The sequence below is a fragment of the Chrysochloris asiatica genome, unplaced genomic scaffold (genome assembly GCF_000296735.1).
Source record: "Chrysochloris asiatica unplaced genomic scaffold, ChrAsi1.0 scaffold00122, whole genome shotgun sequence".
Taxonomy (NCBI): domain Eukaryota; kingdom Metazoa; phylum Chordata; class Mammalia; order Afrosoricida; family Chrysochloridae; genus Chrysochloris; species Chrysochloris asiatica.
In genome coordinates, this window is record NW_006408640.1 from 6,312,428 (window position 1) to 6,335,146 (window position 22,719).

Sequence of the window (22,719 nt, forward strand, 5' to 3'; positions counted from 1 at the left end):
TCAAGTGTGGCAGCGGTAGTGAGGTTGGCCCAGGATTGGACATTGTTTCGTTCTGCTGTGCATGAGGTCGCTATGAGTCGGTTCCGACTCGATGGCACTTGACAACAACAACAACATGCACTTCCAGAAGAATAAAGATATCATTCTGGAGAATGTGTAGCTAGAATGATCCTGAAAAGAGCGGGGTGAGACTTTGCTGACTTTGGACCCATCATCAGGAAAGACCAGTTGCTAGAAAAGAACATCATCCTATGTAGAGTGGAGGGTGTGTGAACACATGGGAACTCTCTATGAGATGGGCTGACACACTAGCTGTAACAACGGTTCACATATACCATCGATCCTGGAGATGGCACTGGTCCAGGCAGGCTTCGTTCTTTTTTTAAGGCCACCAGGAGCTGGAGTTGACTTGATGGCAACTACCATCAACAACCTGCCTTTCCTGCCTCATTCTCATCTCTGTTAAGGGAATTTGGTGTGGGAGGCAAGGTGGTTGGCTCATGTGCAGATGCTTTGAATTCTGAACGCCATACACAGCAGAGGCCAGTGACGCTTAATTCTTGTAAATGGAAATAGACTGTTTTGTGAGGCCATGGCATTTTCTGATATGAAACCCATGGATAAATACCTCCCCTATCACGTGTTCTCCTTCAGGTTTGGTGTGCTTTAATCTGTGAGGTGGTTAAAATATATTTCTCAAATATCATAGAATAGTAGCGTTGTAGGATAAGCACTACACTGTTAACCACAAAGGCAGCGGTTCAAATTTACCAGCCACTCCTAAGAACTGACTTGACGGCACTTAACAACAATGACAACAATCTACTTACATAAACTTTCATCTGGTTTTAGCTTAGAAAAGAATTAATATTGTCTATCCATGTTAATTAATATTAACATCCATCATGGTGTGGCGCTGTGGGCTAATGCGTCAGACTGCAAAGTCATTTGAACTGCAAGGTCGGTGGTTCAAGCTCACCAGCTGCTCCCTGGAAACCCTATACAGGGTCACTATGGGTCAGAATCGACTAGACGGCACTTAACAACAACAACAACAACATCCATCAGGAGTTCTGGTGTGGCGCTGTGGGTTAATGTACTGGACTGCAAGGTCCATTTGAACCACAAAGTCAGTGGTTGAAGTTCACCTGCTCCTTGGAAACCCAATACAGGGTCATTATGGGTCGGAACCAACTTGACAGCCTTAACAACAACAACAATGATCATCCTTCAGGAATCCTGGTGTGGCACTTTAGGATAAGCCCTGGGCTACTAACTGCAAGGCTGTAGGTCCAAACCCACTAGCCACTCCTTGGGCAACTATATAGGGTGGCTGTGAGTTGGAACTGACTCGACAGCACTTAACAATAATAACAAATCACCCATAAACAAATAAACATACAAAACCCATGAAAATGTTTAGGCATCAGCTTAAAATGCTCAAGAGGCTACATATATTTTCAATGAACTTCTGGGAATATACACGCAAATTCGCTTGAAGACTTCTGTCAGTAAGTGCCATGTGAATATTTCTATGGCAGGAAGTGATGACATCTGGCAGGTTAAAAAAAAAGCCAGAGCAAGCTCTCTGAAGATATAGCTCCAGCAGTGCTCTCAAGGGGCAGCAATGAGGGTGGAGGGTAGACATCCCCCAGGTAGAACATCCTGCATGAACAAGCTCATGAAACATAAACTTTTTATTAAATCTGGGGCTCAGATTTTATGAGCCGAAGAATAAAGAGATTAGAAAACACAACTAAAGATGAGAGCAAGAAATCTTAGAGTCAAAGTGTGGGCAAATCAAGGGAGGTCATTGAGAGAAAGAGGGAGCAGCTCAGCGGAGCAGCTTGAGAGCAAAGCAGAACAATGTAGGGGGCTCAGCATTAGGTGACTGAGGAGGAGGAAGAGAGGGGGCAACAGGTGGATCTGAGCAGAGAGGGCTGAGCACATTGGAGAGCTGAGCCCAGCCAAAGGGTCCCAGTGAGCTGACCTGTGTGATTCCAACACATGCCTGGGTCCAGTGTGGAGAAATCTACTCTCCTCATTGAATGAAGGGCTCCCCAAAGCACAAACAGTAAAAGGTATGCAAATAAAGAGTTCTTGACTAATGACAGGAACAAGTTTTAAATATTTTACTTCAGGAATATGAAAACTGCTAGCATGATAGATCCCAAGGAGTGCTCCTTGAGCACACAGAGGCAGACAGGACACAGCAGCAGGAATTTCCAGACGGTGATAACTCCAAACATCCAAAGAACAGCAGCAGGACAGCTTTGGGGTGGCCAAACACGAGCAGCTCATGGGGCCTTGAGTGTGAAGGTCTGCTCATCCTGAGGCAGGTGCCAAGCTCTGGGGCAGGTGCAGTCCTCAGGCAGAGTGACCGGCTCTGGGTGGAGGATAGGCAGTAGGCTGACCTAACCTGGCTGGCAGGACCAGCATAGTATCCAAGGGTCCCAGTTTGTGAAGATGAGGCTCAGGGATTTCCTGGACCAAACTGGCTCAGGAACTGGCTGGGTGAATGGGTGTATATTTGGATCAGACTAAGAAAGACCAAGGCTCTTTTGGATGATACTATGGTAGATCTTTATGTCCCTCCTGGAAGACCACTTTTTTGTTAGCAAAAATGTTGAGGTTCCTGGGCTGGAAGGAGAGCAGGAACGTATGGGTGATCCAAGCAGGGAGCCGACAAGATGGCAAACAAATGAAGCACACACTTGAATCCCTGGCATCAGCCAGGTGTCAAAGGAATTCTGAGTGTACACAGTCTCATTTACTCACCACAACATGGTGTGGGACAGAAACAGGACTCTCATTTTAGGATGAGAACTGAACTTGGAGACTAAGTGGCTTCTTAAGGTCATGAAGCAAGTAAGTGGCAAGCTGGGATCAACCTAGTTCAACCCAGAATGAACAGAACAACATACTGATTCTCCATCTGCCTAGCTTGTGTGAGGGTGGGCCTGGGTGGCTGCACAGGTAGGAGCATACCGCTATAGGGATGCAGAGTGAAGGCAACATAGGTATGGAAAACCAGAAACTCTCACTCTGGGCACAAGTGGAGTGAGGCCCTATCAAGTTCTGCACCTTCCAGGCCTCTGAGACCAATGGAAAGGAAATAGGTCGTTGCTGTTTTAGGTGCTGTCCAGTAGGCTCCGACTCATAGCGACCCTAAGCACAACAGAACAAAACACTGGTCCTGTGCCATTCTCACACTTGTTATGTTTCTAGCCCATTGTTGCAGCCATTGTGTCACTCCATCTAGTTGGGGGTCTTCCTCTTATTTGCTGACCTATTTTATTAAGCATGATGTCATTTTTTGGGTACTGGTCCCTCCTGATAGCATGTCCACAGTATGTGAGATGAAGTCTCACTATTTTGCCTTCTAAGGAGCATTCTGACTGTGTCTCTACCAAGACAAACTTGTATTTCCTTCTGGCTATCAATGGTACTTTCAATATTTTCCTCCAACAGCATGATTCAAATGCATCAATTCTTCTCTGATCTTCCTTGTTCATTGTCCAACTTTCACATGTGTATAATGTGATTAAAACCACCATGGCTTGAGTCAGGTGCATCTTAGTCCCCAAAGTGACATCTTTGCTCTTTATACTTTAAAGAGGTCTTTTGCAGCAGAGTTTTCCATGCAATGATATGTTGTTTGATTTCTTGATTGTCTATTCCATGAGCATTGACTATGGATCTAAGTAAAATGAAATCTCTGACAACTTCATTCTTTTCTCTATTTATCATGATTGGTCTAGTTATGAGGACTTGTATTTTCTTTACATTGAACTGAGATCTATACTGAAGGCTGTAGTCTTTGACTTTCATCAGAAAGGCTGTGTCACCTGCCTATTATAGGTTATTATGAGTCTTTGGTAATTCCTGGTCATATAATCCAGCTCCTCATATTATATGCTCAGTATACAGATTGAATGAGTGTGATGAAAGGAAATACCGCTGATGGACACCTTTCCTGATTTTAAACCACACAGTATTCCCTTGTTATGTTCTAATGACTGCCTTTTGATCTAGGTACAGGTTCCACATGAGTACAATGAAGTGTTCTGGAAAGCACATTCTTCCAAATGTTATCTACAGTTTTTTATTATCCATACAGTTGAATGCCTTTGCATAGTTAATAAAGCACACGTAAACAGCTTTCTGCTAGTCTCTGCTTTCAGCCAAGATCCATCTGATGTCGGTAATGATATCCCTCATTCCAGGTTCTCTTCTGAAATGGGTTTGAATTTCTGGCAGCTCCTTATTGATGTATTTCTGCAACTGTTTTTGAATTATCTTCAGCAAAATTTTACTTGCATGTGATATTTATAATATTGCTCAGGCAGCTGTCTTTCACATTTCTTGATAGAGACTAGTGAGTGGTTCCAGTGCTGCATCAGTTTGTTGAAACATTTCAACTGGTATTCTGTTAATTCCTGAAGCCTTGTTTTTCACGGATGTCTTCAGTGCAGCTTGGATTGCTTCCTTCAGTACCATCAGTTCTTGTTCATATGCTACCTTCTGAAATGGTTGAACACTGACCAATAGTTTTTTGGTATAGTGTCTCTGAGTATTCTTTCCATTTTCTTTCAGGGCTTCCTCAGTTATTCAATATTTGCCCATGGAATCCTTCAATATTACAACTCAAGGCTTGATTTTTTTCTTCACCTTGAGAAATGCTGAGCGTGTTTTTCCTTTTTGGTTGTCTAACTCCAGATCTTTGCACATTTCATTATAATACTTAAATTTGTTTTCTTGAGCTGTCCTTTGAACATTTCTATTTGTTCCATTTACTTTGTCATTTCTTCCAGTTGCTTTAGCTTCTCAATGTTCACGAGCAAGTTTCAGAATCTCTTTGACAGCCATTTTGGTCTTTTGTCTCTTTCCTGTCTTTTTAAAGGATTTTTTTTTTTTTTTTTTTTTGCCTTCTCCAGGTCTGGTGTTCTTGGTGCCATCCCATCAGTTGTCTTGTCTTTGGTCATTAGTATTAAATGCTTCAAATCTATTCTTGAGATGGTCTCTAAATTCAGGTGGCATACACTCAAGATAGTATTTTGGCTCTTATTGGGCTTGAATTCTGGCAGCTCCCTATTGATGTACTGCTGCATCTGGACTTATCCTAATTTTTGTCAGCTTTAGCCTGAACTTGTATACGAGCAACTGATGGACTGATCTATAGTTGGCCCTTGACCTTCTTTTGATGATATTGAACTTCTCTATTGTTTCTTTCCAGAGATGTAGTCCATTTGATTTCTGTGTATTCTATCTGGTGAGGTACATGTGTATAATCATTATTTGTGTTGTTGAAAAAAGGTATCTGCAATGGAGAAATCATTGGTCTTGCAAAACTCTATCATGTGCTCTCTAGTGTCACTTCTATCACCAAGGCTGTATTTTCCAATTACTGATCCCTCCTCTTTGTTTCCAACTTTCACATTCTAATCACTAGTAATTATAATTGCATCTCAATTGCATGTCTAATTAGAAAAAAGTTGGTTGAATTCTTCAATTTCATCCTCATTGGTTTTGGTGCAGAAATTTTAGCAATGTTATTAACTGGTCTTCCTTGCAGGAGAAGAAATATAGATGTGCAAAAAGCTAAGCCTAACTTTATGGATTGCTGTGAAAGCTCTTACCACATAAATGAAAATGATCCTAAATTTCTCATCTATCATTGTCATCACTGCTGCTGACGATAATCGGTAACTGTCATGAAGTCAGTTAGTTAGTCAACACTCAGAGCATTTGCTATCCCTTAACTTGTTTCTGAATCAGCTTTTATTACAAAAGTTTATGGGATTTTTCAATAAGATACTTCCATACCGTTTATGTCTATTATTTCACATAGAGTAGCTTTGCATTTTTGCACTGGTGAGATGCAGAAGGTTGAGGACAGCCTCTGAGTTACAAAAGCACTGATGGGGACACAGGATCCAGTGGGCTTCTGCATAAATAATTGTGAATAACACCTATTTGATGTATTTACTCTCCCCTGAGGCTACCTGTGTTAAAATCATGGGATTTTTATGAATACTTTTTGGTTTCCTGCTATAGAAAGAGAAAACCAAAACTGAGATGGCCGGGCGCATTTGATGTGATCTGTTCATTTGTCTAAACTGCTAAGAATATCTGAAAGAAAAATTACCATTTGACAGAAACAACAAAAAATCAAGTAGTGACTTAGAAGTGAACATGCTGAGAAATGTTCTGTTATGGAGAAAACTTGGGACTATTTAACCTATATTCAAACTACAAGTAACAGCATGTTAAAGCAGCATATTGTAAGGACTGCTCTCTTAGGAAGAATCCTTTACAAGCAGAAATAAAGGGTTAGAAATGTTCAACTGGGATTTTCATTTAGTGACAGCAGAAAAAGAGAAAATAGGCACTGGGGTTATAATACAATACGTGTTTGAAGTCATGTCAAAAGCAATAATTTAAATAATGAACTAAATAGTATTGAAGTTAGTAAATTTCAGTGCTTCTCTCCCAATAACAAATCCCTTTGTTTTCCACTGGAGTAATTTTTCCTACAGTATGAGTTTTTCTCCTCATGGCTCACGTCTGGTGAGCACGGACTTTGTGTTCTCCTTATACCTAAAACTACTTCCTGCTGTATCCATGAATACTGTTCCTCTAGAACACATAATCCATATGTTGGTGCGTACATTTCACTCATCACATTCCCTCAACACCTCCTTCCAGACTGAAATAGGAAAGGATCTCACCATTTCCTATGCAAGTATTCATGACTGTCTCCAGATAGTTCATTCCGTGGAATGCCTTTGTTTCTAGGTTTATTACTGAGAACATATGAAATCATGGATTGGGCACCACACATATAGCTGATTTAATTAAAAGAAAGTTGGTTAAACCAAACAGGAATAAATAGGCTACCTATGAACACTCATGTAGCCTAAGAGTCCCAGTTTGTGATGCTTGTAATAAGTCTTGCAATCATTTTCTTTTGACTAATAATCTGGCTTTCATGTTATTTATTTATTCAACTAAAAATAAAAATAAAATACTTCAAAACTCAAAAAGGATAAAGGATCATACTGTTGTTGCTGTTGTGCTGAGTGCTACTGAGTCGGTTCTGATTCACAGAGACCCCGTAGGGAGCTTCTGAGGAGCAGCTGGTGGGTTTGAACCACCAACCTCGGTTAGAAGTTCAGTACTTATCCAATAGTGACACACCATGACTCCAATGTGCAATATGACAAAGTCTGAGATATTATGACAATTGCCAAAATGAGACAAAGAGATCATACTGTAGCTATTACTAACTACACATATGTCTTAATAAAAATAAATTTAATCAAGACTATTCCCACCTAGTCAAATAACACACAGGTTTATAAAATGAATATTATCACCAGGAAGGTATATATACTCCTTAGAACAATTAACCATATGAGATCAAGAGAGCAATATTTCCCTAGGGACAAAGCTCAGAGCACATAAAGGGGCAGGACCGAAGGACAAATGGAAAAGGAACAACAGGGAGGAAGAAGGAAGAGTGTTAGTATCTTGTGGGGATTACAATCAATGTCATGAAACAAAATGGTTATGAATTATTAAATGACAAACCAATCTGCTTTGTAAACTTTCACCCAAATTACAATACAAAGTTTAAAACAAAGCAAACTATTCTCTTCCTAAGAAATATGGGCATACCTCAGAGATTCTATGGGTTCAGCTACAGACCACCACAATAAAGCAAGTCACATGATTTTTTTTCATTTCCCCTTGTATATAAAAGTTATAGTTACACAATACTGTAGTGTCTTAAATATCCAATTGTTGTTAAGTTCTGTCAAGTGGGTTCTGACTTGAACTTTCAACCTAGCAGTTAGTAGTTCAGTGCTTATCCTATAGCACCACATCAGGATGCCAGAGTATAATGTTGTTGTTGTTGTTAAGTGCTGTCGAGTTGGTTCCAACCCATAGTGACCCTGTATAGGGTTTCCAAGGAGTGGATGGTGAGATTGAACCACCGACCTTGTAGTTCAAACGCCTTTGCAGTCTGGTACATTAGCCCACAGTGCCATACCAGGACTCCAGTGTACAATAGCATGATGAGAAATTTGAGATACTGTTAGAATTACCAAAATGTGACAGAGAGACACAAAGTGAGCCCATGCTCTTGGAAAAACGATGCTGATAGGTTTGTTCAAGGCAGGGTTGCCACAGATCTTCAATTTGTAAAAACAAAACAAAACACTATCTGCAAAGCACAGCAAAGCAAACTAAAATGGGGGATATCTGTCCCAGGAATTTAGTATTTAATCTTTACTTAAAGTTTTTGTATTCCTTCATGGTTTTTATTGAGGGTTTCATTAATTTGTCCTTATAAAGATAATGTTTGTGCATTTCCACAGTATTTACACTACATCTTAAGCCACGATACAAAGTCATTTTTTAAGTCAACTCAAAACAAAATAACTCAAATAATTTGAGTGTTTTCTTTTACCTACCTCTGCAGAATTTCAAGACCTCTGCAAAACAACAGGAATGCCAACAGTTTCTTTGAGACTGTTTGTCATAGTTTTGGAAGTTTTTTTTTGTTTTTTTCTTTTTTTAAACAAAAGCTAGTGATGAATTTCAAAATAAGTATCTAAAAACTCACTCTTCTATGCCTTAAAAAATAGTTTCTGAGGCACACAGATATGCCTTCCAAACATATAATTTTGTGTATTAATAAAATCCCAAATAAGGATTTAAAAACAAGTCATTTTACAAGTAACTTTGGTTGCTCCCATTCCACATACGCCATATGATGATTTAAATCACAATCACAAGGTTATTCAAAGTGATATAAATGTTCTAAATGTTAAGGAAACTTTAAAAAATACCTTCTCTATTTAGAAAATAGAGGTGGAAAAAGGCCCATCTGATGGTGGTGGTAGGAAATTTTGTTTTGGAAGCTTGTTAATGAATTTTTGGTGATAATCTTCATACTGTATGCTTTTGCCAGTGTGAGTAGTAAGGCTTGGGTGTGGGTTGGGCGAATGGTCACCTCCAATTATTTGAAACCATAGGCACAACTTAGTCACTAGTGGAGTGGCTAAGTCTGACCACATGCATGCTAATATCTCCTAGGTATCTTATTTTTAAGAACATAGCCACAATGCTCTTATGTTGTTGTTGTTAAGTGCCGTCGAGTCGGTTTCGACCCACAGCGACCCTGAATAGGGTTTCCAAGGCTGTAAATCTTTATGGGAGCAGATCGCCTCATCTTTCTCCCGCGGAGCAGCTGGTAGTTTCGAACTGCTGGCCTTAAGGTTCGAAGCCCGATTCGTAACCACTACGCTACCAGAGCTCTTATATCACCTCAAAAAATGACAATAATTATCTAAACTCATCACATACCCATCCATATTGGCTCCTGGGCCCTTCTAAATTGACCCTGCACTTCTGAAGCCCCATGGGATGGGGTTGGTCATACAGGGGGTTTGGCAGGAATTCCTTTCGGTTCAATCCCACCCTACCTTCTGCCCTCTAGGTTCAGATCCTGATTGGTCACTTGGAGGCCTCTGGTTAGCCACTAGCCACGCAAAAGGCATAGTCAGCTCTTGCCCACCACACACGAATACAGAAGCAGGCCAAGGACACAACTTTCCCAGTCTTCCTCTTATTTTCTTTCCGTGCCTCTGTTATTCTTCTCTTGGCCAAAAGATCACTTGCGCCATTTTGTTCTACAGTGATCCCTTAGTCCTTCAAAGCACCTTGAAAAACATTCCTGGGTTATTCTTATCCCTGAAATTGGCTTGGATCAAATCTGTAGGGAAGAGACTTGTTTGGTCTTTGCACTTAAGCAGCGTTTTCACTGACACATAGTCTGACTTTGTGCATCAGGGAAGTCTTCAGAAAACAAGGACATGGAGATATTGGTCCCTTGTTGCTGGTCCCTTCAGCAGTGAGGGAAAGGGCCTCTTGCTGGAAGACTCATGAACCTCAGCAGTGCTTCTCCAGAGAGGTCCCTAAAAATTTGGGCTTGAGCACTTGTTCAGGGTTGTGATGAAGGGAGCAGGAAGGCATGGGTGGGGCCCTCAGAATGGAGGGGTCTGCTGGCCCAGTGGTTCTGGCTAGGACTGTCAAGGGGAGTCAAGGGAAGAGAAGAGCCCACACTCACATGCATCAAGGGCTACTACCATGGAAATAAAAACTTCCATTAGTCTCCATCTTCTTTAATTAAACTTTTCTCAGTGCACAAGTGGGATCAGCCTTTAATTAAAAAAAAAAAGAGAATAAATCTAATAAATGAATAAAACAGAGATAAGTGACTTTCTGGGCACAGCTCAGTAGAAGCAATTACAAATGTTCAATGGCAGTGGAAGGCCCCAGGAAGTTCCAATGGAATGCTTTTGAGTGGGAAGGGAAGAAGTCGAAATAGTTTGCCATGCCCAGAAACATCCTCTATTGTTTGTTGCCTTGACAACATGTCCAAGACTGTGCCAACAGGTGATGAAAGGGCCTGTCCTGGAGTCAGGAAAAGTGGTTTTAGGTCTGCATGGGGTTTCTATTTCTTTATCTGTCAAGTAAGTGAGGGAGAGGAAGGGAGAGAACTAGGCTAAAGAAATCCCTAAACCTGCTGTTGCATCAAAACTACAAATCAGTATTAGTTAAATGGAATCCTGGTGTGGCATTGTGGGTTATTGCACTGGACTGCAAAGTTGGTTTGAAACTCAAGGTTGATGGATCAAGCCCACCAGCCATTCCTTGGAAACCCTACACAGGGTCGCTATGGGTCGGAATCAACTTGATGGCACTTAACAACAACAATTCATTTTAACTTACCGATGAAGATAACGTAAATCAATTTGTACTTTAAGTTTCAACTACCAAACAAAGGAGTTGGATTGTAAATTTTTACAAGCTCTAAAAGATTCTATAATTTTCTATTTCTATGAGGAACACCTCTAAATTACTGTAAAGTATTTGAGAAGTATTTGTTTTAATAAAGACAATCTAACACATCTGTTTAATGGCAGAACCTCATTTGTCTTTACAGGGTTCTGAATTAACCAAGGCTCCATTATTCAGGGATATGTTTTTACTGTGGCAGCTCCAACATGGATGGTGGTGTAACCTAACATGGGTAATGGTGTAACCTAGCATGGGTGATGGTGTAACCTAACATGGGTGATGGTGTAACCTAACATGGGTGGTGGTGTAACCTAACATGATCTATTTTGAGCTTCATTTTTAATTTGCAGCGTATCTTCCAATGTTCCCATTGCTAACGAGCAAGTTTACTAAGTGTACGAGGATGAGAGGTATCTATGGAACAGAATCGTATGGCTAACTGATAAATATTCTTTTGAAATTAATCTGGTAAAGAAAAACTACTGCTTTAAAGAAGTTTGGGGATAAACTGTTGATTGCAGTTGTTAATTTTCTCTTAAAACACAAGTTGGTAGTAAAATGTAGGATTGTCCTGCATAGAAAACTAGCCCTAGGTACAGGGAATAATTAGCCCTCCTGAGGGGCCTTTGTTGGCCCTGTATACGTCATATTTTCTAAAAAGCCTCCCTCTTTCAATTTGGAAACTGGAGAATATTTCATTTTTCCAGGTAATGCTTTTAAAACACTCTCAGCTAGGACATAGTAAATGAGTCCAAAATGTAACCTACAACCCACTGACATTGTAGAGATAACTTATCCAGAAAGCACAATGTCAATTAATGGAGAATTGGTGCTTGAAGTGCCAACTACACTGGTGTTTGGAACAATAAAAACAAAAGTTGAGCTTTTTATTTAAGAATTTTTTCTTTCAATTCCAATACAAAATAACAAGTGTTCTTCTTTATCTGGAGGCCAGAGTGCCAAAGACAAAGGCTTCTTTATACTGTGTGTAGAACTTCCACTGATGCTCTGACAACTCTCAGCTACAATAATGACTTGCCAAGAAAAGTTAAGTGTACTGCTCAAAGCACTATCATTTATTGGCTCTGATGCCTGAAGGAGAATTTTGAGCTTGGAAAATATAAACTATTTATCATTCTGAAATCCTTATTAAAAATGTCCACATCACACAGAATGTATGCAAGAAGTGTAGAAGAAATACAGATTAACAGCAAGCACAATGACATCACCCTAGTAAAGTTTCAACTGTTGGACAGTAGTTACAATTCTGTAATGATTTCCACTCTAAACCATCATTCCCTCACATTTTTGTTATTTGCACAGAAAAGTGTGCTCCTAGCTGAAAATATTTGGGGACAGCCTTTTTTGGTTTTCCTTTTCCAAACTATCAATAAATCATAACCATAGACCAATTTCATATATATAATAAATTATAGACAAATAAAACTAGAGTCCTGGTGTGACACTGTGGGATAAAGCACTGGACTGCAAAGTCAGCTTGAACCACAAAGTCAGCAGTTCAAACTCACTAGCCACTCCATGAAAGCCCGATACAGGGCTGCTATGACTTAGAACCGATTAGACAGCACTTAACAAAAACAATAATCGAAGCTGGACCTGGGAGGTATATTTACATGAAGAGGATCAGTGCAGAGTTAAGTAAAGTAGTTTAACAAGATGGACTATGTCCCAAGACAGCACTGTGATCTACAGACATACCTAAAGAAGTTGTTCTTAAGACAGGAGCTGAGCTGTTCTTTATTTAGAAGAGTCACAGATACTGAAGACACTAATTCCAAAATCTGCCCAGGAAGTAGATGCTTTGTGTATTCAATGTGAGATTGCCTTCCTGCCTAGTGAATTTATACGTCTTACACAAGGAGTTCTGGTAGCATCGTGATTACAAATCGGGCTGCAAAACTTAAGGTCAGCAGTTGGAAACTACCAGCTGCTCTGCGGGAGAAAGATGAGGCTTTCTGCTCCCATAAAGATTTGTTGTTGTTGTTGTTGTTATGTGCCATCGAGTCGGTTCCAACCCATAGCGACCCTGTATAGGGTTTCCGAGGGTGTAAATCTTTACGGGAGTAGAAAGCCTCGTCTTTCTCCCGCGGAGCAGCTGGTAGTTTCGAACCGCTGACCTTAAGGTTCGCAGCCGCTTCGGAAACCCTGTACAGGGTTGCTATGGGTCAGAACCGACTTGATGGCACTTAACAACAACAACAACACAAGGAGCTCTGGTAGTGTAGTGGTTACAAATCAGGCTGTGAATCTTACGGTCAACAGTTCGAAACTACCAGCTGTTCCATGGGAGAAAGATGAGGCTTTCTGCTTCCGTAAAGATTTACAGCCTCAGAAACCCCGTACAGGGTCGCTGTAAGTCGGAACTGACTCCATGGCACATAACCACCACCACCGCCACAAAATGATAAGGAAGACTGTAGAAGAATGGATACATTTGAATTATGGTGTTGGAGGAGAATATTGAAAGAGCAAACAGATCTGTGTTGTAAGAAGTGCAGCCAGAGTGCTCCTTGGAAGTCAGGATGGCCAGACTTTGTCTCTCATACTTCGGACATATTGTCAGGAGGGACCAGTCACTGGAGAAGGATATCATGTTTGGTAAAGTGGAGGGTCAGAGAAAAAGAGGAAGACCCCCAACAAGGTGGACTGGCACAGTGGAAGAAGTGATGGGCTCAGGCATAACAACAATTGTGAGGTTGGCCCAGGACCAGAGTTTCATTCTGTTGTGCACAGTGTCGCTATGAGTCGGTACCAACTTGATGGCACCTAACAACAACAACACAAAATGACTATCCATTTGTTCATTAATTTAATTATTCACTCTTCCAGGAAGTTGTTGAATAAATGAATGAACTTTTGATGCCCTGCTTATCAATCAACATTTTGCTAATGCTTCTTCCTTGTTATCTGGTTGGCACACCCTTATCAGGTTGTAGGGTTGTTCTGACTAATAGATAGTTCTATCTCTCATTGAAAACAAACATCTAGTGTCTGGTTTTATACATCAGTATCCGCAGACTTTGTGAGTGTGACTGGAAGTCATCAAGTCTAATGCTGAGCATATAGCTTGAAAGGTCAGTGATGACAGGTGGTCACTGCTGTATTATGGAGGACCTCTCTAGACAGCCAGCTCTCCACAGGTCACTCTCTCTGTGAATCGTGCATGGCGACTTGAAAATACATAGCTTAGGTTTATTCATCTATGAGAAATGAAGGTTTATGTGTCTAAGCTGTTTAGAGGTTTACATAGACTACTTACCTTTTGAAATGTAAACATTAGTCATTAGTAATTGGTGTGGCTCTGTAGTGATAAGCACTGGATTACTCACTGAAAGGTCAAAAGTTCAAAGTCACCAGCTACTCCTGGAAATTCTATACAGTTTGCTATGCGTTGGAATCGATTTAATGGTACAGTACCACCAAGATTTACTTTATGTTGTTTGAGGACATGTTTAAGCCCAGAAAAGAAGGAATTTATTTTGCAAACATTTATATAGCATCTACTAGGTATTGTGCTAAGCGATGTAAAAATATTAACTCATTTAATTGGTATGAAAACCTAAGAGGTAGACAGTTCTGTTAAGTAGCTTGTCCCAGGTTACACTGTTGAGAGTCAGGGTTTGAGTCCAGACAATGTATCTCTACCGTTCATGTTCTTACATTGTACACTGTGCTGCCAAGCACACATTTATGAATCACTACGTACCAGACAGTGTTGTACACATGTTATACACATTGTAGTTGTTAGTAGGTGCCGTCGAGTTGGCTCTGAAACATAAGGACCCTATGCACAAAAGAATGGTCCTGTGCCATCTTGACAATTGTTGTTACATTTGAGCCCATTGTAGTCAGCACTGTGTCAATCCATCTCATTGGGGGTCTTCCTCTTTTTTGCTAATCCCTCCACTTTACCAAGCATGATGTCCTTCTCCAGAGACTGGTCCCTTCTGACAACATGTCCAAAGCAGAGACAAAGTCTCACTTCTAAGCAGTAATCTGGTTGTACTTCTTCCAAGACAGAGCTGTTTGTTCTTCTGGCAGTTCATGGGACTTTGAATATTTTTTGCCAACACCATAATGCAAATGCATCTGTGGTCTTCCTTATCCATTATCAAACTTTAGAATGTCTATGTGTTATTGTTAAGGGCTGTCGAGTTGATTCTGACCCATAACAACCCTGTATAGGGTTCCCGAGGAGCAGCTGGTGAAATTGAACCGCCGATTTTGCAGTTCAAACGGTTTTGCAGTCTGATGCATTAATCCACAGCACCACACCAGGACTCCAAATGTATATGAATTGATTAAAAAAACCATGGCTTTGGTCAGGTACACCTTAGTCCTCAAACTGGTATCTTTGCTCTCGAATACTTCAAAGAGGTATTTTGTAGCAAATTTGCCTAATGTAATAAGTCTTTGATTTCTTGACTGTTGCTTCCATGAGTATTGATTGTGGATCCAAGATCAATGAAAATCGACAATTTCAATCTTTTTTCCATTGATCATGAGTTGTGAGGATTTTTACTTGCTTTATAATGAGGTGCAATTCATGCTGAAGGCTGTAGTCTTTGATCTTCATATCCATTAAGCAATGGTGTGTCATCTGCATACTGCAGATTGTTAGTGAATCTTCTTCCAACTCGGATGCCACATTTTTCTTCATATAATCCAGTTTATGTGAGACAGGATTATATGAATGCACACACACACACATACACACAGAGACCTGGCAGCAGCATAGTTGGGTTGCTAACTGCAAGGTCAGCATTTTGAATCTGTTAGTCCCTCTGAGGGAGAGAAATGAGGCTTTCTGCTCCCAAAAACTGTATACAGGGTCACTATGAGTCGGAACTGACTTGGTGACACACTACCATCACCACCATAGGTATCTAGAGAGTTCTGGTGTGGCACTGTAAGAGAAGCATTAGACTGCTAACTCCAAACCCACCAGCCACTCCTGGGAAACCCTATAAAGAGTCACAATGAGATGAATTTGACTCAATGGCACATAACAATAACAACATTGTTGTTGTTAGGTGCCATCGAGTCGGTACTGACTCAAAGCTACCTCATGCAACACATATACATACATATATTGGCTGATTTAATCCCCAAGACTGTCTACAGGAGGCAGTATGTTGAAGAGCTGGCAAACTCCAATGCTGCAATCTGGGTCTGAATCCAGCTCTGTGCCTCAGTAAGTTACTCGATGGCACTTAACAACAACAGTGCCTTAATTTCCCCACCTGTAAATGAGGGACAATAATAGTACCTACTCTCCATATTTGTGGTGGAAATTAAATTAGTTGATGCATGTAAAGTGCTTAAAAAATTGGCTGACATATCATAAGTGCTATACAAGGGAGATTTTTTTTAAATCCTAGAAAAATGGATTTAAAAGATATTGAAATTTTTAGACAAAATTTTTAAGTTCCCTCAGATAAATGTTTGCTTTTCTAGCGCTAATCATTACTGTTTGGTAAACACTATGACCCTGGTGTGGTACTGTGGGTTAATATGCTGGACTGCAAAGTCGGTTTCAGCTTCAAGGTTGGCGGTTCAAACTCACCAGCTGCTCCTCAGAAACCCTAGACAGGGTTGCTATGGGTAGGAAATGACTGGACAACACTTAACAACAAGAATGACAACATGACTCCATGTTAAATAAATTTAGGAGGTCAAGTAGCTTTTCCAAAGCATCACAAGGATTTGGATGCAGGCTTTCTGACTGCAGCCAATGAGCAATTTCCAGTACATCACACTCTTAATTACGAAGAGTCCTGGTGTGGTGCTGTAGGATAAGCACTAGACTTCTAAATGCAAGGTTAGTAGTTCAAACCCACCAGCTGCTCCTCAGCAGCCCTATACAGGGTCACTATGAGTTGGAACTGGCTGGCTCAAAAGCACTTAAACACAACAATGCTCTTGAAAAAACAGATAAAGTTATGGGACAGCCTACTCCAGTTGATAGAAAATTTTCTAACATCAATGTTACACTTTTTGAAAAGTGAGCAAAGGTATAAACCTTTCAGTACAAATGCAAATGAATAACACTCAGACAGGAAGCCCAGCAGGAGACAAAGAGGAAGTCTGGGGCCTTGGTGCCCATGGTTCTGAGAATGAACTATATAATGGACTAGTGGTGGTGGTGGTTATGTGCTGTGGAGTCAGGTCCAATTCATAGTGATCCTGTACAGAGTTTCTGAGGCTGTAAATCTTTACGTGAGCAGAAAGCCTCTTTTTCCCGCAGAACAGCTGGCCGTTTCAAACTGCTGGCTTTGAGGTTTGCAGTCCGATTCATAACCACTACGCTACCAGAGGTCCTTATATAATGGACTGTTGTTGTGTTGTGAAGTGCCGTCGAGTCGGTTCCGACCCATAGCGACCCTGTATAGGGTTTCCGAGGAGCAGCTGGTGAGCTTGAACTGCCGACCTTGCAGTCGAAACGGCTTTGCAGTCTGGTGCATTAACCCCACAGTGCCACACCAGGACTCCATATAATGGACTAGTAACTGCCAATTGCCTAAAATGAGTAGAATCTATGCTAAGAGAGCAAGATGCTAAAGGGCAAAATACTACTACAGGATCTTTCAGTAAAAGGTCTGTCAAGTAAATAATGTGATGCTCTCAGAAATGTAGTTACAAACAAACCACAACTTTTTTTAACCTCTAGAAAGTATGTGTTGTAATTTTTAAAACATACATTATGCCTATGTTTTCTGTTTTACCCAAAAATGGCTTTAAACTTCTGATCAAAGTATCAGGGCTCTGAACTGAGGTCCATAGAAGCTAATTCACAAAGGAGATATGGTCTATGAACTACCTCTAATGGTGTAAACTATTATATCCCGGTGCAGAAATGAAATGTTCTTTCTGGGGAGAGGGTCTATAGACTTCAAGACATATGAAAGAATATTCTATGCCTCCAAAAGGTGAGAACATTGGACAGAAGATGAGCGAGCACATGGGGCAGGCACAGGGTTTGGCCTGATTCCATGTGGATATGTAGGTACCCACGCAGAGACCTGCCAAGCCAGGGCCCAAGGTGCTGCACGGAGCTAATGCTGATGGACACAGAGTCCGCATGACATGGTCAAGGCTGTGGTCAAAACCCCAATCAGGCAGTCAACTCTGTCATTTTAGCCCAATTCAGAAAAAAAGACATGATGAGGTGGACTTCACTGCACTTTTCTCACCAAGAATGAAACCTGTAGATTTAAAAAATTGCTAGTTCAAGTTATATCTAAGATAATTTTAATTAAGAATTATTTTCTGATATGGCTGTATCAGAGAAAATCTTTTAAGTTTTGTTATAGTTGAAAGCAGAACTAAGCAAAAAGGGGACGGCTCCTGAATTCGTTTTACTAGAGATGATGTGACTTCTAAGGGCCTTTTTAGGAGGCAACATAGAGAACCAGGAGAGAGCACCAGCCCACACCTCTTGTAAGGGGTTGGGGGGTGGTACTCATTCCTATGCATCCCTACACACAGACACTGGGATGAGGATTCAGAAAGCCCTGTCCCCCATACACTGCATAAACTCAATTACATGCCAATTCAGTTCTCAACTCTCCTTCCCAGGACCCCAATTCTTCTACTTTAAAAATGAAAAAAGTAATATCTAAAATGGTCAGAGGATAGACAATGCATGAAATTAATTATAGCACAAAGCTTGGTATATATAAGGGAGATTTAATATTCATTGAAGGAATGGCTGAATTAAAATATCAAGTCTCAGAAGGAAATATTCTATCAACCAAAGCTACTGATACTGAAATAAAATGTATCTGTGACTTTTTATTAAACAAGATAGTAAATAATACCTGTTTTGTGATATTATAAAACATTTGAACTTAGAAAATGTATTTTAGGCATATACAATTTGGATTATGAAATAAGAATCATTGATCGATTCCTACTGCTAGTATTGTGATCTGAATTCGTATCTCTCCCAGATTATTTTGTGGTTACTCTCTCCTGGTATCTCTATTTCCAGGTTTTATCTCCAGGAAAAGCTACATACCAATTAAATTTTTCAAAGCACCGTTTTTACCACAACGTGACTTAGAAACAGACTTCCTTTCTACCCCATCCCTTCTTCTAAAAAGCTGTTATCAATTGTGCCTACTTTACCTGGCAGTTCTTTTTTCTTGGGCTTCTGACTCAAAGTTTTTGCATCTGGGAGTACAGATTTTACAAAAGGCAATGGTGGTTCAGTGACAGAATTCTCACACCTTCCAAGTTGGAGCCCTGTACTGAAAGCTCACCAGCTGCTCCTCGGAAACCCTATGTAGGGTCACTATGGATTGGGGTCGACTCTACAGCACTTTACAACAACAACAACATGTTGGAGGCCTGGGTTTGATTCCTAGCCTATATACCTCATGTGCCTCCACCATCATCTGTGAGTGGAGGCCGTGCATTACTAAAATGCTGAATAGGTTTCAGCAGACAGAGATTCCCGACTAAGACAGACTAGAAAGAAAAGCCTGGTGATGGATTTTCACAGATCAGTCAATGAAAACCCTGGGGATCACAAAGGTCCAGTCCACAGCTGATGATGGGGAGAGCGTAAAACTGGGCAGCACCTCATTCCCTGTAGATGGTCATCCTGAGTCAGGGATGACTCAAAGGCCACAAACAAGAAGAATGACCTGGTTTTTAATAAATCTGTTGTTTTTAAATGTCCTCGACTTGGTTCCGACTCATAGCAACCCTGTACAGGGTTTCCATAGAGTGGCTGGTGAATTTGAACTGCCAACCTTGTAGTTCAAACTGACCTCGTGGCCTATCTAGGAACCCCATATTCTATGTACAATGTTGGGGAGACTTGAATTTTTCTGAGGCAATCTAGTTCAGTGAGTGATCAAGAAGATCCTGGCCACCTTCAGTCAGGCCTCCTTCCTGTTGCCTGAGGGGCCCCCGGAACCCTGAAATCTCCCACTCTGTCCAGTCCTCTGACAATGAAAGCCTTTGTTCCATGCTCTCTGTAGGCCCACCATTCCCCCACAGCCCACTTGACCACCTCTAGACACAGAGATCTTTCCCTTTACCAAACTCTTAAAAAATACCCAGTCCCATCCGTGTACCCTTTGGGTCTGATGATCACAAATTCAGTGGCCTGGCCTCCAGACTTCATGATGCACACCTGTTCTCCCTGAAGAACTGGAAAATAAGCTCTCTAGCAGGCATCCTTCAATATTTCTGCCTGGCCCTCCAGCACACAGGTGATAGTGCTTGTTTAAATGTGAGGCAAGGGACTTGGCACTGGAACAAGCTATGAGCATCACAAACTGGCAGCATTTCCTTTCACAACTGCCTTGAACTTTCTCTCAAAACTATCTAAAGCAGGACTCTCTTTAACTCAGTTTTAAAAATAAACAATAAAAAGAACACTTCTCCAGGCCCAGTTGGCTGGAGGAAAGCCTGTTTGCTCACCCCAAGACAGGCAGAAGTTCCACTGAGTACAGGGACGGTGTGTGCAGCTAGCTGATGGCCCATGGATCTCTAAGGTTACACTGAGATTGGGTATATGATTGATTATGGTGAGCCTCTCCCTGCAGTTTTATATGATGTTGACCATGAACTACAGGCATTAGGCATCAGTAACAGATTGGATGTCCTCCCTCTGACTTTGGGTTTGCTAATTAAGAAATGTTGAAGGGTAAATTTTATTAATGTCTGGTCAGTCAGATGTCATCAATGTGAGTCTATTTAACCACCAGACAGAAAACAATGAGAGGGAAGGCAGAGGGGTGAACACATGAAAACAGCACGCATCTGGCTTGGGTGTGTTCCCTTCAATTCAATTCGTAGAAACACAGCCATTATCACAAAGGTCAAATTCAGTTCCTGGTAAGAAAATCAATAACAAAAGACATCGAATAGATAAACTCATGATCTGTACTCTGTGTTAACAGAACTTGGTGAAAATCTAATCTGTATATTTCTAACCCCTGGGTTGTCAGTACTTTGGACCATTCAGGTAGTTTTTTATCAGTTCCTGCTGTTAGCATAGTTTAAAGAATTCTATCAGTGCAAAACAGAGAGAAAAAAAGGAGAGAGTTTTAAATTGCATTTGCCTATTAGTCTCTCTCACTCATTTTGTCAGACCCTGAGTTCTTTTTCTTTTCTTTTATAGTGAGGACCACCACGAGCAGATTGTACTTGTCTAGATTGACTACTACAGATTAACAGAAATCTTTATTACTGGAAAATTGAGGGTACTAGTTACATTACAAGGAGCTCTGGTAGCGTAGTGGTTATGAGTCGGGCTGCCAATCTAAGGTCAGCAGTTCGAAACTACCAGCCGTTCCGCAGGAGAAAGATGAGGCGTTCTGTTCCTGTAAAGATTTACAGCCTCAGAAACCCTGCGCAGGGTCGTTATGAGTCAGAACCAATTCCACGGCACTTAACGACAACAGTTACATTATACACCTGGTACACACTGGAAAAGAAATTCCAATTTTCTAATGTGAACATTATGTACTGGAAGCATTACTTGTAATAGGATGTATATTGTCTGGACTAACATGATAGTAAAGCCACTCCTTCACTGTCTTTCTTCTCCCCTGCACCCAACAACAGTGATGCCAGCCCTTCCGCTTTGCAAACTCCTATCTGCAGCACTAGCCCTGGCCTTGAGGAGAGGTCGTGCTGCTTTTCTGGTTGCAAATAGATAACATGTGTCATTTCTTAGCAGCCTACAACAGCATTTGGAAAACACAAAACACTTTTTATTGTGAATTGAGTGAAGGTTCATGGAGCAGATCATCAGTTTTGCTTTCAACAAATCATAGACTTCCTTTCATTTCAATGATTGCAGTGCCCTCCGTGAAACTTCAGCTAACCCACTTCATGTCTGTGAGTCTTGTTTCCATCCCTCCTTCTTTCCCCACCAGTCTGTATTTTGTCCTTAGGTCAATACTGCCTTTTTTACTCTTGAGTGGCTGACTATTCCATGATGTGAATGCCTCACTAGTGGTGTTGGCTGGGAACTGAATGCTCCACACCACTTGGTAGGTCGGATGCTGCTATGGAGTCCACTGAACAATTCAATATTACTCAAGTTCATTCTACAGGCACCAGAGAGTGACTTCTCTACCAGCGGCTTCCTCCCAAAGAATCCTCCCCCTCAGTACTAAAGGGACAGAGAGAATGAACAAAAAGAAGGCAGCTGAAGGTCCACAGAAGGGACTTTTGGAGTTTCAATTTTTTTTTTTTTTTAAGCAGGTTACGTAGTCTCTTTAATCTTCTTGTTGTTAAATGCTGTTGAATCGGTTCTGACTCATTAAGACTGTGTATAGGGTTTCTGAGGAGTGGCTGGTGCATTGGAAACACTGACCTTGTGGTTAGCTGTCCAGTGCTTATCCTACAATGCCATACAAGGACTCACATTAATCTAGGGATCTTCAATCTTGAAAGTTCAAATAATACTTGAATATTTTGTTCACATAAAAAAAACCAAACTGCTAACCACAGGTCAGTAGTTTAAGCTCACCAGCCACTCCTTGGAAATACTATTCAGGGTTGCTATGAGTTGGAACCGACTTGATGGCACTTAACAACAACAACAACAACAACAATTTCTAATTATTATTACATCTATTAAGTCAGGTATGTTATGACCCTTACTTTAGAATATCCTGAAAGCCATCAGTATGTATTTCAAAGAACAAATATTGGGGTCACTAATGGCATTGTTTGGAGTACTGGTGTGGCATTGTGGGCTAATGGGCTGGATGGCAAGGTTGGTTTGAACTGAAAGGTTGGTGGTTCAAGCTCACCAGCCACTCCTCGGAAACCCTATACAGGTCGCTATGAGTTGTA

General features: G+C 40.9%; 1 protein-coding gene across 2 annotated transcripts in view; it reads right to left on the reverse strand.

Moving 5' to 3' along the window:
* The window catches only part of PTPRM (protein tyrosine phosphatase, receptor type, M), an 840,546-nt gene that overhangs the window by 108,625 nt on the left and 709,202 nt on the right, over window positions 1–22,719 (reverse strand). The gene's annotated exons all lie outside the window — the stretch shown is intronic.